Source organism: Sus scrofa, chromosome 7 (assembly GCF_054392235.1).
Source record: "Sus scrofa isolate SSC_HxYL_T2T_F1_AM1 chromosome 7, Sscrofa_HxYL_maternal_Yorkshire_Landrace_v2.0, whole genome shotgun sequence".
NCBI lineage: Eukaryota > Metazoa > Chordata > Mammalia > Artiodactyla > Suidae > Sus > Sus scrofa.
In genome coordinates this window covers 113105169-113122398 of record NC_139389.1, presented here as the reverse complement: position 1 = coordinate 113122398, position 17230 = coordinate 113105169, and the positions used below count along the sequence as shown (strand labels likewise).

At 38.1% G+C, this 17230-nt stretch overlaps 1 protein-coding gene across 43 annotated transcripts in view; it reads right to left on the bottom strand.

The window, feature by feature from the left end:
* NRXN3 (neurexin 3) overlaps nucleotides 1–17230 on the bottom strand; it is a 1642123-nt gene that overhangs the window by 740674 nt on the left and 884219 nt on the right. The gene's annotated exons all lie outside the window — the stretch shown is intronic.

Sequence of the window (17230 nt, the reverse complement as noted above, 5' to 3'; positions counted from 1 at the left end):
ATTTTAAAAGATATCTGAATTTTTCAGCTCCTTGCCTGCCACCAATACCACATCTCAAAAAAAAAAAAAAATACTGATAGAGATACTCAAATCATAAAACCATGGCATTTTTGTCTTATATTGCTTTCATTTAGTTGTTTTCACATATCATCAATAAAAAATTTCATCAGTGCAGAATATTTTTGCTGTAAGTTTCACTGAAATATCCTACATGTCTGGGACAATAATTGAACTAGATTAGAAGACATATCTCTTAAAATTAAACAGCTGCACCATGAGTTAAGCTGCCTTATTTCTAAATAATCGGCCTTTATCGAGAAGGTGCCTTTTCAACATGACATACAAAAAAAGAGCTAATGTGACAAAGAGAAATTGAGGACTATGAGAGCCAATACAATAAAAAATATTTGCATTTAAATGACTAGCTTATCTTCTTTCTTGTATAAACGTTGATGATATTCTCACTTAACCTTTCCCTTCCACAGGTACTACATCTGAACAACTATTAAAGAACTTCTTGACTTAAGACCAAGTCATAGGGACAATATGAGAAATACATTTTCTTCAAAGCATATAATTATTTACAATATAATGAAATATTCAAGAATACATTGTACACATATACATGAATATATTAAAACTTCAGGGGAAAGGAGAGGATCTTGAAAGTGCTCAAACCTTTGTTTATTATCATTCTCCATCCACACGGAATTTGGGATGCAGTTGCTAACTGGGATAGGCTGAGGCAGAGCACAGGCAATCACCACCTTTAGCAGGAGGCAGTAAAGGCTCCTACTTCATCCAGGTTTATGGGCTGCTGGTCTTCAGGAAGAAGGGGAAGAAGGCAAACAGAGTGAGAGAGGTCCGAATGATTATTTTTTTTCTTATTAAGTGGAAAGAGAGACACTTCAAACTTCAGAGGGTTAAAGTGATTTATCTGAAATATCACAACAGACTTTGACAGAGGTTTGTAAGGATCTACCTGTTTCTCTTCTCTCTGACCTATCATATGCCACTTCTCTCCATGTAATAAAGGAGAACCTTTGTTCTGGAGGAAATTCACCAAACTCACTTCAAGTGCAGTTGGCCATGGGTAATTTCTAATTATCCTGAGATTACTCCAACTCCCCTGAATACCACTATTGCTTTAACTAGAGATTGGTTAACTATTATTTCTCAGACACACAGGTGTTCTAGCAACCCATTTTCTTCCCAAGTGCAGCTGAAGCATCTTCTGTCTGGAAATGTTCTCAGAAATAAAAGTTTTAGGAGTTCCATTGTGGCACAGCGGGTTAAGGATCTGGTTATATTAACTGCTGTGGCTCAAGTTGCTGCTATGATGCAGGTTCGATCCCTGGCCCAGGAACTTTCACATGCCACAGGGGTGGTCAAAAAAAGTGTTTTAGTTAAGATGGGAACAGTCACCTGATATTCTTGTTTAAGAAGCTCAGGATATGTTTCTTTAAAAGGATGTGGTAAAGATGTGAACATCAGTTGCAACTGGGTGGGACGGTATTGAATAAGAAATACCTTTGCCTACGGCTTGATAAATGCCTTCTCATTTCCATGGAGAACACCTAATATTTTGTAGAGTTACAGAGAGACTACTAACCTTTTCTATAAGGAGTCCAAACTTGTTTCAGTATTTTTATTTTACAGTAAAATTTAACTATTTTATTTTAAAAAATCAATAAAAAAATATGGAAAATAAATTACCTCTATGGCCCTTGACAGTGGAAGTAAACATTCAAATTACACACCTTTCCTTACATGTTGACAGAGCTCAAGAACATGTGCTGATTCTGCAATGTCCACAAGATCAAGTCCGAGGCGGTTCACTGAGCAACAGAATTTCTATGTTTCCTAGGCAAACGTGCATCTCTGCAGTAGCTACCCTTAATTTAAAACTGGACACAATATTCAAGGGTGGATGTTACTTGATGTTATTCTTTTCACCTTCCCAGGCATATAGTTCCTAGCATAGACAGAGGGAAAGTTAAAAAAGCCACTTCTCAAGCCTTACAAAGAGGGCATAAGATTCCAAGTTATAAAAGGGAATGATGGGGAGGAAAATGAACTGAGAATGGGAAGATTTGGGTTTCCTTTTTGTGTCTACCCCTGACCAGATGTGTAACCTTGAGCAAACCAGTTTGCCTCCAGAGTTTCCTACTCTATGCAATAAAGGCTAAGTGACCTGCAGGATTTCATTTGGTCTAAGAGGCTGCAATTTAATTTGGCTTGTCTCTGTCTGTCTTCCTTGTAGCTCAAAATTCTGCATACCCTACATCCTATTTCCTATTAACAGAACACAAACTTCCTGCCCCTGATATCAAGCAATCCAACATTTACAGAGCAAGAATCATAAGAAATGACTTTTAGAATAGAGAAAGAAAATCATCATGGAAAAATTTAGAAACTCTGCAGCTCTTACCACAGCTTCTCCATGATCTTAATTAGGCATCAATCAACCCCAGCTCAAATGGGAGATGAGAAAACGGGGCTCTTTTCTGCTGATCTCAAAGGACAAGCTTAAGAAGCAAGATCATCAGAATCATTATAGCTGAACAGGTAGTTTTATCCACCCAGAGGGAAACAATTCAAATTTTCGAATCATTTTCACTCAACCTATTCAGAGGTTTCTAGAAAACTCCAACATAAGTCCACTCCAGAAAACTGTCTTACTCATTTATTTAAGTAATCTTATACTCAAATGATTTTTCTCCCTCCCCCTCAATTTTCCTCTCCCCCTTGTTTCCCTTATCATTCCCACTTTTTTCTGTTCTTCCTTGCATTTTGCAGAACAGCTATGGCACATAAAACCCATTCTATAAGCCCAAGCCATTGCATTACCTGATAGAAGCTAGAAATGAATTTTTTTTTTTTTTTTTTTTGCTTTTTGTGTGTATGCGTGTGTGCCTTTTAGGGCCGTACACGTGGCATATGGAGGTTCCCAGGCCAGGAATCTAATCGGAGCTGCACCTGCTGGCCTACACCACAGCCACAGCAAAGCAGGATCTGGGCCGTGTCTACAACTTACACTACAACTCAGGGCAATGCCAGATCCTTAACCCACTGAGCAAGGATAGGGATCGAACCCGCAACCTCATGGTTCCTAGTCGGATTCGTTTCCGTTGCACCACGATGGGAACTCCTAGAAATGAATGTTTTTGATTTATATCTAGTAGCTAAATTTTATTTTCCCTTTTGAAGAAGACCATTTTCCTATGAACCATAAAGATATGTTACTTGAATTTCTACTCAGATAATATAAAGTGTTAAAAATAAAATGGGTACATTCAAATTTCTCTGTTTTATTGTGAGATCACCAGAAAATTACAATATAATTCAAATAGCTTTGAGGGTGATTTTAATACCAGGTCATACATTTCATAAATTATTTTTATGCTGTTTGACATTGATAGCCCTAAAAGATAGTGTTTAATATTTCAATACTTGAGACAACAAATTTCATCAAATGGCCACTTAGCAGTAGGTTATCATAAATGATAAGTCGCCATATAAATGTGTTTAATTTAAACACTTTGAAACTCCCCAAACCCCCCAACATAACTCCTAATTTTTATTGCTTAATCTAGTTATTTAAAAAATAAATGTGTTTAGGATTCCATCCCAGCAAATGAATAGCAGCAGATAAAAGGGTAAAGCCAGGCAAGAACCCAGGCATAATCCCAAAGGCAGAATGCAAATAAAATGTCTCCTCAGCTCTTAAACCTTAATGCATTTTACCTTAAACATTTACATTAACAGATGGTCCCCGGCAGTGCTATAAACTTACTTCTGAGTTCATTTCTGTGTCACTCTCAACCCCATTTATCACTAACTATGTAGTAGAAAAGGCCACAAGGGGTTTAAATCAGAACAGTAAGGAGCAGGGACAAACTCTGAAGCAATTGGTGTCACCTACAAACATGTGCGTGACCTTTGTTTAAAAAAAAAATCAATAGGAGAATTGATGACCAATGCATGGAGAAAGACAAGGATGAGAACCAACCAAAGTCACCACATTTGACCTGACAGAAGGAAGGAAGATGAAAAGAGAGACATTTACCTATCATCCTAAATCCTTAAAGGCCTTTTTTTTTTCCTCCTGATTTTCCAAACAGCACAAAGGCGTAGGCAATGTAATAGCCATGGGTTATTACAGATGTCATGAAAAAATTTTAAGAAGTAGATACAGGAGTTCCCATCGTGGTGCAATGGAAATGAATCCAACTAGGAACCATGAGGTTGAGGGTTCGATCCCAGGCCTTTCTCAACAGGTTAAGCATCTGGTGTTGCCATGAGCTGTGGTGTAGGTTGCAGATCTGGCTCAGATCTGATGTGGCTGTGGCCGTGCAGTAGATACAGCTCTGATTTGACCTCTCGCCTGGGAACCTCCACATGCTGCGAGTAAAGCCCTAAAAAGCAAAAAAAAAAAAAAAAAAAAAAAAAAAAGGAGAAGTAGATGCAAAGATCGTAATTTTATCTTGTGTAAAGTATGATGATACTTTTTTTAATTTTTAATTAGGCTTTAATAGTTGACAATATTAAATAATATCATTTTTGTTAGACACTAGCCAACATATCATTGGCTTAGAGTTGACAACTTTTTATTGAAATGTTTTTACATTTTATTTTAAAAATCATCATGAAGTAATATGAAGTATCTTTCCTCTTTCGGTGTATAGTTCTATGAATTTTAACACATGTATTGGTTCACGTAACTTCCACCACCACAATCAGGATAAAGAATCTTTCCAAAACTCCCCCATGCTATTCTTTAGGAGTCACTATACTTAATGTGAAATAAAACTTAGCTCTTATGGTTTTAACTCCTCATTCTAGGGAGTTTTTTAATAAAAAAAAAAAAAAAAACTACTTCATATAAAACCCCAATGACTTTTCCTATATGTTTCTATACTTTTACTACTTTTGTCTTCAAGACTCTAGAAATTTTCCAGTCACAAAATATTCTGCTGGGATCTTAAAGAAAAATCTCTTAATAGCTGATGGCATATTATCCTATTTTTTATATATAGGAAAAAACAACAACAAGAAAAAATTTTTTACAATGTTTGTACACATATTGTACACACACACACACACACACACACACACACACCCCTCAACTGATAATAAAGAAGAAAAAAAAAAAAGGAGAGCTAAAACGAGTCACTGTTACAAGCATAGGATGTAAGCCTAAGCTGAATGGCTAGAATACTGAGTGAGCTCAATGAAATTTCCCTTCATCCTTTGCTTCATTTCTAAGGCTCTGTTTTCAATCCAGTGTTTTTACCTGACCTTTGTTTTTGAGAATGCGCAAAATCCAATGCTTCAGGCAGGCAGTGCTTCCCCTTGTGTGGTTCCATCCAGATTTACAGATCAGAGTTTCAGACTAATAGCTTTAGTGAAATCAGATAAGTCTTCTTCTATCTGCCAATACTCCTGACAGAGTGACTGGCAATGGAATTGTTATTTTTATGGGCGTTCCACATTGCTGTAAGAATAAACCTTCAGGGCCTCAGAAGCACCAAGCTTAGACTTAGTAAAACATCTCGCACAGTGCCACGGATGGGAAATAAATGGGAATTTGTCATCTTTTGTTTGGAGATGCTGCTGTGAAGCATGTCACCGTCCACTTAAAAATGAAGGAGGCAGAAAAAAATGTTCCATCAATGTCTCCCTACCCTCCTGTGTTATGAATGCAAATAGCAACTGAGTAGTGTAAGAATCCTTGCCCCCCCTCCAAAAAAGCCACAAAAATCTCATTTGCTTGGGGCGGCAGATATACAACAGAATCCATGTTAAAGTGTAGCTGGGCTTTATTGGGGCTTTCTGTAAAATTAAGAAATTAATTTAGCTGAATCCAAATTCCTAAATGAATTTGGCAGAAGTAAGTATGCCTTTCCTTTAAGTTTTGGATGACCTATATACCCTACTTATTCAGGCTGAACTTCTCTCCAATTGGCTGCATGAGACAGATTCCAGTATTTCCTCCTGAGGCAAAAGGCATGGTGAGGTAGAAAGAGGCTTTATTTGGAAGCCTTTGGAATTCTAAGTATGGTCCCATATTTTGCTCCTTCTTTCAAGCCAGTTAATTCGCTTGGCCTTAGTTCTCATGTGTAGTAATAAAGACTTGGACTAGAGGCAACCTGCAACAGCTTACCTAGTTCTAATTTCAATGATGCCTTTACTATAACTCTTGATTACTGCAACCATTTTAAGTCTTCTTCTAAGATAGAATAAAGTCAATGCCCCCATTAACTTTATATATAATATAAAGGTATTATATAGAGAGGTATCTATAATAGATCGGGGTACTCTGTTGAATCAATTTTATTAAACATCAGATTTTTTTTTTGGCTTTTTTTTTTTTAGGGCCACAACCATGGCATATGGATATTCCCGGGCTAGGGGTCAAATTGGAGCTGCAGCTGCTGGACTACACCACAGCCACAGCAATGCAGGATCCAAACCAAGTCTGCAGCCTACACCACAGTTCACGGCAATGCTGGATCCTTAACCCACTAACCAAGGCCAAGGATGGAACCTGCATCCTCATGGATACTAGTCAGATTCCTTTATGCTGAGCCACAATGGGGCCTCCTAAACACCTGAATTTTAATGGGCCTTAAGAAGCTAGCAGAAGATAGCTTCTTGAAATGTGTGATGTCATATGCACATATCTATGTGTATATATATGTGTAGATATTTATGTTTTATATGTATACATGGATATATTTATGTATGTATATATATTTGTGTATATGCATATATATATGTGTGTGTGTGAATAATAAATTATTTATATTTCCTCTTGAGTATTAAATCCAAATTCAGGGAATTATTTTGATCCATCAGCAGAGGTGGCAGACCGTTCTGTCCTCAGATCTTTTCAAACTTTTTTTCCCCAATCTATGATACCATTCATATTATATGATTTACAATATCAAATAATATATTCTGTTGGTTTCTCTAAATAGCCTTTTCTTCACAGACGATCAGTTCTTTCCATAACACACTTATATGACCCTTCCAGTTATTATTTTGCAGTGGAGAAAAGGATAGTTTTAAAGGTAGATATTTTACTATGAAATGGACTTCAAATCAGTCTATAGTTTTATAAACAAAGTGATTTGTTTCCCCAAATTCTCCTTACCAGCTGGTTTTGCATTGATAGCATTTATTCAGGAATTTAGCTCAAGAGTCTTTCTTCAGCTAAAGGCATCCCCCACAAGAAGGGGACCACAGAACTGAGGAGAGTTACCAGGAGTCAGGCAGTGCTGGGATGAGAACAGATCTTCAGCAGCACAGCTGCCTCCACAGAAGCAGAGGAATACAGGCTTGTTTTCGTCATTAGAAGTTGCAGTGTTGACTCAAGGACAAACATACAATGACATGAATCATAAGGGCTGGTGACAGAAAAGAAGCTAGGTGCTCTCTCTTTTATCATCTCCCAGTATCCCTACATAAGAATCATGGACTAATAGGACATTAGAGCTGAAAGGGTTCTTATAGATCATCCAGGGTGATGTCCTGCCTTTATATGGCAGTGGGGCCCAAAGAAAGGAAGGCATTTACTTAACTTGCAGTAGTGCCACAAAAACAACACAAGACTCTTTACTTGTAAAGATTGCCAGAAACCGCCATTCTTCTCTCAGAAAAATATATGTAGGTGTAAATAAAATTATATCCAAGGGGGTTTTTAATCTGACAAAACTATATGTTACATAGCAGGAACAAGCATTTAACAATCAGGACCAAGTTGTTAATACATTCAATGAACTGAATAATACCTATTTTATTTTATCTCCTCTTGCTTTCCTACCCATTTAGAAAATGTATGTATTCAAACAAGCTTCATCTTATTCAGTCTCCTCATGCATGGACTAGTTAAAATGAAACAGCTGAGGTATCACTTTGCATTAGGGCTCTGGAAGGTATACAGAGCAAGCTGGGGTGGATGTTTATGACATAGCATCACTGGGTAGTATTTGTAGTGGAAGTGGGCCTCTGCCACTCATTTCCAATGGAGCAGTGAAAAACATAGTCTCTACTCCCACATTCCAGCAGCCAAAAGACTAACCTCCCACTGGTCAGCACACTTGTGCTTTTTATCTCCCTTGGAAGCTACTTTGACCACTGGAGTAGCTTAAGCGTCATAAGTTTAACAAAAAGAACTTTACGGCTCAATGAACTCAATGACCTCTAAAGTTTGATTCAACCCTGAGATTCTAATAGCAGCAACAGACATCCTGGGCATATTTCAAGTGTCATTCTGAACAAAGCACATCAGAAGGGAAAAATCTTTTAGATTTATTATCTTGTCATTCCAACCAATATAAAAAACAGGTTCATTTTCTAAAAGCTTTATTGGAATGTCTACATAAGTCTGCACACATTTCTAAATATCTCCCTCAAGCAAGCATCTTTATTATAAAAAACTCAAATACACCCTATGTAGGTAACCCTGATCAAATAGGCTACAAGCTCCCTGATGGATGTTTTCATTCCCTTGCCTGAATAAAATGTAAATGGAACAGAACCCTGACATATAATATAGCACTATATCACAGACTGGACTCTAAGTACAGTTGTCAAATTTGATGCCTTATGTAGTAGTTACATGCAATTTGTCTCAAGCCATATCACCAATTACAAGGGGCTGATCTGATTACAATGGATAGGTCTAGTACTACAATGCATTTCATTTCAGTTATTGTTTAATTTTCAATTTTACACCTGGGTCACTGTTAGCTCTTTTCATAATCACCCAAAAGATCAGGAACCACATGAAATGTAAAGTGTTTTTCAAACTTACCCTTGTGGAAGTAGAAATCTAATAAATATATTTGACAATGGGATTGAAGAAGATAATAATGTCTCTTCTTCTGTAAGAGAAATCAAGGATTTAACTACAGAAAGAATTCAGAAGGAATAGTAAAAAAAAAAAAAAGTGTTCTCTTGATTTACAAAGGGCTCTGTAAGACTGTCTGCTCAGTGCTTAAGGCCATGTAGTTAAGATTACGCATACACTGGGCTTTGTTTTCTAGTTACTGAACTTCCAGGTGATACCAGATTAGCAGAGAGAACATTTTCTAGGTCATGAAGGAATTTAATTCTTATCATCTGCTGTGGAAGATTGGCAGCATCATCCCTGACCTAAAGAATAAACTCCTACTTATGGTTAAAAAGATAATTCAAGCAAGGCCACTCTAGACCAGCTTTAGTCACTCCTTATTTTTGAATGATTAAGTTCAGATTTAAATCTATTCTCTTGACTGGAAAAATGAAACACAGGAAGCAACTTGTCTATAAAGAATAACATCCAAAATTAATCTCCTTGTAATAAAGAGATTCTCATCTTTTTTCATAAAATAGAATTTCATAAGCATGTTGGTACCTGAGTGCCCATTATGCACCAGGCAATGTGCTGGGGTGATGGTGAGTAGGATGTAATGTACCCCACTCTATGACAGGCACTGTGACAACACTTCATACATGCCACCTCAGTGAACCTTGCAAGGTAGGCATTCAGATTCTCATGTCTTACCTATTTACACCTGTTGGAAGCAGTCTATACCATGATCCTCAATGATCCCCACTTCCTGGTATCCATGCCTCAATATTATCCCCCCCCTTTAAATATGCCCAGGAATTATCACTTTTAAGGGATGGAGAGAGTTCAGCAGGAGTGATGGAATCACATTCAAGATCAGACTGAAAAAGGCAGTGGCTTCTAGCTTGGTTACCCACTCTTTCTCATTTATTCTAAGGGAAGATTATTATGTTGTAAACTGTCCTATAGAGTAGTCTATGTGTCAAGGAACTGATGTCTTTGACCAACAGTCTGCAAGGACCTAAGGCCTACCAACTGCCATAGAAATGAGCTTAGAAGATCCCACCCAAGTTGAGCATTAAGACTGAAGCTCTGGCTGACATCAACTGAGCTAGAGTCCCAGATATGCGACACCTGGATTTCTGAGCCATAGAAACTGTGATGCATTCTTATCCTTTGAAAGTGCTAAGTTTTTGAGTAATTTATTTTGTGGCAATAGAAAACTAATACAACTCTATTTCCTCCTCACTAGTCACCATGATCTAAGAAGCAATCCCATGAAAGTTAAGTAACCATGAGTTGGGAATCAATAGTCAAGTGATGGATTAGACAATCACATGACTGCCAGCATCTCTCTTCCACAATCTATTCTTCTTCCCTAAAATAAGACTCTAACCCACGAGGATGTCTCTTACTGCAGAGTTGCAGGAGGACCTTGGCTAGTATGGCAGTATAGGTAAGAGGGACCTGCAGACCAAGTCTTACCTATTGATCATGTCTCAGTTAACACTGCTACAGCTCCATCTGGTAAAGGACCAGGGGCTTCTGACTGTCTGCTTTCCACTTCCATCACAAATTAGTTAATACCTAGGAAGGACATCTACCTTATTTTCCTCTCCTGGCTCCCTCTCTGCCATATGCATTGAGGGCCAAAAATTTCTCTTTGTAAAACTACATGAAATATACTTGATCTTAGCCAGAAGGCCAGGAAGCAATTAAAAAACAATGCGACACAAAACAAACAAACAAACAAAAAACTACCTGAAATAAATGCCACTGCCCCAGTCCTCTTTGCAAGCAAATCTGGATAGAATGTAATCAAATAGCATGCATTTGGCATCAACTTATGTTTGAGCATTGCAGGAAGAAAAATAAAAAAATATATATGTTTAGCAGAGAGTTAGACAAAAAGGAGAACTTAATTAAAGATCTGAAACATACACCATTGGAACCAATTAAGAATCATCAAGGAATCAGAAAAGGGAGGACAGTACTAATAATACTCTGCAAAGTCCAAATTTTAAGTGAGAGACATAGAATCCCATCCACACTCTTCTGAACCAGTAGATTGGTAAAAAGTGGTTACTTTATATCCTTCTAACTAATATTTACTCATTATTAATGGCCTATTGCTGTCAAGAAGTTTACGGTCTCACTGGGAAATCATGACATCTAAACCATGATTATATTCAAAAAGTGCAATAAAAACATGTGCCTCAAAATACAAACTCAAGCCAGGGTATGACTGTGAGTGGAGTGCTTCAGCTTCCATACAGCAGCCCATGTGGACAATTACATAGTCTCTCTTCAACAAGAAAATCTTTTTATTCTGTAAAAATCTGGTGGTCAACTGAAATGAAGCAATTTATAGGTGGGGAACCTAAGTCAAAGAGTTGAATAATAAAACGCATAAAGATCACACAACAAATTAAGAGATTTTAAGCTCTGACATTACTTGACTTTCAAATTCTCTACCATTAAATCCATCAAAAAATAGTAGCGGCAGCTTATAAAGTCAAAATATAGAAGTAAGTGTGTTAAGGCAGGAGAACACCCAACCCTTCCTTCAGTGATTTTGCAAATTTGAGTCACATGATCAAATGGCAGCAGTCAGAGCATGCCCAAGCAGGACCTGCTCTTACCCAAGCTGTTTCAGTCCAAGTAGAAATCAATGCAGGCTTTTCTGCCACCTGCGTATTTTGTATTTGGTTTCCACTCAAGCAAAACAGGGGGCTTATCTCCCTCAAAGATCAGCATATGAGATATGCCTCAGATATGTTTGCTTGTCAGACTCATAAACACAACAAGATATGCCAGCAGCAATGGAAGAGGAGCCTTGCTTCGGATCATGGATTACAGACTGCAACATCCATCAGCATAAAAACAAACAGCTCCAAACCACTGTCCTTGGAACACAGCCTAACAGTGTGGAAAGATGTGATAAAGGAAGATTAAAACTCCCAAAGTTTGCTAAGGTTCTCTTTCATAACAAGATGTAGCCAAGTATAGACAAGAAGACTGGTAAGCTGATGAAAGCCTCCTTCTTGACTGAGATGGGGGACCTTGAAACACTTTTACTTTTTTTTTTTTTTTTGGCTTTTTAGGGCTGCACCCACAGCATATGGAGGTTCCCAGGCTAGGGAACCAATCAGAGTTGCAACTCCCGGCCTGCACCGCAGCCACAGCAATGCAGGATCTGGGCCGCGTCTACAACTTATACCACAACTCAGGGCAACGCCAGATCCCTAACCCACTGAGAGAGGCCAGGGATTGAACCCACAACCTCATAGTTTCTAGTTGGATTCATTACCGCTGCACCACAACAGGAACCCTAGAAACACTTTTTCTATAGTTCCAAGAATTGATACCGGCTTCCAGTTTTAGATCATGGTGCTCATGAGGGCTGCCAGCCTCTCGATCAGGTATGCCAGCCAAAGCATACTTAACTCAGCAAAGTTCCCCCTGAAACTGATTCAGTAATTTGACAAATATAAACATTATAACACCTCACATGTATATATAAATTCATTAAAATTACATTATCCCTTGGATAATCATGATTATCCTTTGAAATATGCTGGATATTATTTCTATTTTACAAATGAGAAGACCTCTCCAAAGAAGTTTAAATTGGATGTGCGAGATCACACAGCTATTTAGTGGAAAGATGGAATATGTCCTCTGCCCCACTCTAACTGATTGACATATTTAGTCACCAAATATTTATCACATACCTACTGTATGGAAGGTAATATACTAGACAATGTGAGTAGTGCAAGTAATTCACTAAGCTTTATTTCATGTAACAAAACTTATGGTGCTACCTGTCTACCAGGTACTTTTCTAATCACTTTACAGATACTAACTCATTTTATCTTCCTAACAGGCTCCCTGTGAAGTGGATACTAAGACACATAGAGGTTAAAGAACTTGCCCAAGGCCACACAGCAAATAAGTGGTAGAGCTGGAGTGTGAACACAGGCAGCCTGGTTGTAGAAAACATTACCTTACCACTTTACAAAGCTACCTTACAAAGACTAGTGCTTGATAGGACCAAAGAGGGAATGAATGTCAATAGCAACGGGGCAGATAGGAAGGAATGGAATGGAAATAGAGTCCTTCAATACATCCTTGCTGAGCTTTTAAAGAAAAGTTGGTAATAGTTGCAAAAGGACAAGAAAAAAGGCTGCACTTAATGCTGTCTGTATTGCAAAGAGTTTTCTGGTTTCTTTAAGGATCTAAGCCACCAAACATCGAGGTCTGGAAACCTCTATCACACAGATTAACTAGGACTCCCATTTCAGAAATGGATCTAATTCACACTCAGCAGGAGGAAAATGTTGATTTAATCTGCAATTTTCTTACATAGTCCAACGTGCTGTCTGTAAGAATGAATGCCAATTTGTCTCTAAGATATACATCTGCAACAGGTTCCTATGGGAAATAGTTAAGGGCATGTCATATTCTCTCTGCATTCTGAAATCTATCTGCAGAATTAATAGAGATTCCTAAAGGTTTTTTTCAATAGTCCAGAGTCTCTCCAGAAGAGGGGAGGAGTGGAAATCTGTTGACTGTAGAGAACGTGACTTCCAGATTAGAAAACATCATATATGTAGGCTCGTGATGGGATGTTAACCAATACTGACTGCATTGGAAGAAAGAGTATAAGGGATGATCATTTCAGTCATATGGCCATTGAATAGGATCACTAGAGTGAACTCTTCAACCCAGCCACAACAATACAAATACCTGGTAGTCCCTGGGAGTAATTACGCACCTGCACTCGCTTTGTCTCAGTTGGTTCTCACAACCATCCTGTGAAAGGCTAATTATCAGCTAGGTCAGACCAGTTGACCCATTCAAGCCTGCAAGTGATTCTTTTAGAAGAGAGACGTGTTTCTGTATTTTCAAACCACAACTATTGTATTCTTTCTATCATACTACACTATGGTATTACACTTTGATTCCAGCACAAATCCCTCAATATTTACTTAGGCTTGGAGATTTATGACCTGCCTAGTGACTTAAAAATAAACAAAACGATATCTGCAGTCAGTGCCCTCTACTCAGCAGCCAAAACCTATAAAGTTCTGGAGGAGATCAGGACACCACTGATAACCACCTTAACAGGAGGGCAAACGCAAGCTGCCTAGTTTCTTCCTCAACAGAATGTTTGGGACTGGCAGTCTATGCAGATTGCCTTGTAGCAGCATATTCTGTTAGGTTTGCTATAGATGTTTATAAGCTTCACAGACCTTCAGAAAAATCCAAGAAACATTTTCCCCCTACTATCCTGCATTGGGCCTATGTGATAAAAAGAAAAAAAAAAAAATCAGGAACCACCAGTCACTCAAGAATGGCACTAACTCACTTCCCATGCAACAGTTAGAGTGCATCTATGATAACTGATGATCCAGGGCCCTGCCAACATCTTTCTGAAATCAGAAAATAAATTAGAAGATAGTCTCTTTATTACCTGTCTACACATCCATTCATAAACTCACCCATCCATTCATCCATCCATCCTTCCACATTTGATTTCCTTACTATTTCAATGGTTGGGCCAATGGCTAATGACCATGCATGGAAAAAGAAGTGAGTTTCATTTCTCTGCAATTTTTAAAATGCATTTCTCCCACTGAATTGGAAAAGTGTTGAATTGGAACAGTGTTGAAATTTGGTATTGGCTAGCACATCTGAGAAGCCACCAAAGAAACATACTCAGAGATATTTCACGGGGTTTTCAAGGAATCCACTTTCCAAGCTCTTTCAAAGAAGAATAAAGAAGCTGTAGGGCCAATAGGTCAGCTTTGAATGTTAATTAGCACTAATTGTTCCAGGGCAAAAGGATTTCCTATGTCCGGGCCTGATACAGTGCTGTTAGACCATTAAATTGATTCCTACTACGTGTTTTTCGCTCTGTCCCTGAGACTTCCTAACATATCTACATACCTTCAAGAAGGATAACGAAAATCTGTATAAATGACTATGATTTATTTTTTTCCAAGATTTATTTTTTTCCAGGACCCAAATTAGCCCATAATAAATGCATTTGTGGTAACAGCTATAATACTATAACGCTTGCTCTTACTAGGACAATTTCTTCAAAACTGGATCAGTTTTGCTATTGCTGTTGTTTTTCATTGGCAGTTTGTTTAACTCATTTGCCTTGTCAGAAAACAGGAAGACAAAAAAAAAAAAAAAAAAAGAGAGAGAGAGGGAGAAGACCTGAGTTACTCTACTCAGGTCTAGAGTAACAGCAGGGAAAGATCAAATTTTAAAATTACAACTGTCTGGTTACATGCAAATGTCTCTAAAAGGGAAAATAATAAAGAAACACAGGAAGGGAGAAAATGTGGAAAGAGGAAGCCCTGACTATGGCTGGAGCATTGTTCAAAGTTCTCCAGAAGATACTGAATGATCCTTAGTTACTCAAGGCTACCAAACATCATAAAGCTGTGACTTGTTTCTCTCTACACATGCAGCTGATAAAGCGGGGCAAGAGGGGTGACTTCCAGCACAGTGTTGAGAATGCTCTTAAATTTTCCATTTTCTTGTTGTTCTCCCTCCCATCTTGAGGAGTAGGGAGGAACCCCACCCCTTCCTTTTACCATACAATCTGAAGATCAGTGCTTCAGGGTAGAACAGAGTTTTGTTTGCTCTACTGTCTAGGGCACTATGGAAACTGACAGTCCAATTACCATTTACAGGATGTCTGGTGTTATCCAGAACAAGCACAGGAGGTTTGTGTACAGTGCGATGGCCAAGCAGAGGGTCATCCCAGTCTGTGTTGTTGTGACAGTGGTTTGCCAAATGAATGAAATCCAACACGAATAACACCAAGTCCAGAGCAAAGGAAAAGAGGATGAGACGGAATAAAACATACAGAAAAAAAGTGGATTATCAGACCCTGCTTATCCTAAACAACTCTCTTACAAATTATCACTTTGTTTTCTTCAATGACAATTCCAGACACAGGCACAGAAGAGGCTTTGAAGTTATATGTCCTGTAATCCTTGTCTTACGTTATAAATCTATCATACTCTGGAAATAAAATGCCCTCCTACCTGTATACTATAATAATTTTTTAAAATGACCATAATGTGTCATAATTTAATTGCCAGGGTCCAGATATTGGTATGCAATGTCATTTTCAGGGAAAGTTCCTAGAGGTTTCAATGGCCACAGAATAAACATGAAAAAGTAACTGGGTCACAGCTTTCTAATTCACCAGAAAACAACATCTTCTCTGACCATTATTTATACTATTTTCACCTCCCAATTTCTACCCCTTTCCCCTGCTTTATTTCCCTTTGTAGAACTTGGCACCATCTAATAAGTTATATAACTTACTTATCTTGTTAACCACTCACAACATCCTTCCCCCCAAAAAAAGAAAATTCCACAGAGATAGGGAATTTTGTCTGTTTTGTTCCGCTCAGCAAATAGTTATTGAATTAATTAATGACTGTCTTTACCACACAACTAAGTGTGGGTTTATAGTGCTAAACACATTTGGGCAAAGGAAATGGATAGGGACAGATATGAGCAATAAAGAAGCTATAATTAGGTCGGGGATAGAAAAGAGTTGGTCAGGCACACAAACTGCTCACGGATTTCCAGTCCGTGCCCTACATTTTCCGCTACTGTTTTCTTGATGCCATTTCTTCTCACAGTCTAACACTTTCATATTTAGCCAACAGTCTGAGGAGAAGGAGTTCTGTGCCCTGGAGGGAAATTAAGTGTAGGCTGCCATTCATCCTCCCCTACCGGTGGGGACCACATCACAGAAAATTATGCCATGTTAGAGTCCGCAGAATGTAACACAGTAACTTTCCTGCTATTATTCACATGCTAATTAATCCATTTACAGGGTTTGGGAACCACACCCCATAAGGCTATTCCTCCTGTCTTCTTCCCTGCCCTTTCCCTGAAATCTCCTGTCAACTTGAATAGCATAACAGAGAATCCAGCAGAAAATAGGCAACATTGAATAATTTTCCATTGCAGTATGTTTCCTTGGACTTATACTCACTGTGCCTATGTATTCTGAATATTATTAAACTACATCTTTATTGGTATGCACCATTCTTTCCTCTTTGTTGGGTTTCATTTTAAACAACCCAACAGCTATAACACAAATAAAACAAACACACAAAATAAAACATCTGGTACCCCCAGGAAATTAAATGCTAAAATACTATGTTAATTCAACCAAGAAGTAGAGACTTTAAATGTGAAGAAGTCAAGAAAAATCAAATTTATGCTTCCCACTGTCCCCATAACAGCTAGACTGAATATGCACATGTTATTAAGACATAAATATAAGGTAGCAGACATGACCTAGAGAATTAAGTAGGCAACTTAGAAAGCAGTTCTGCCTTTGATTCA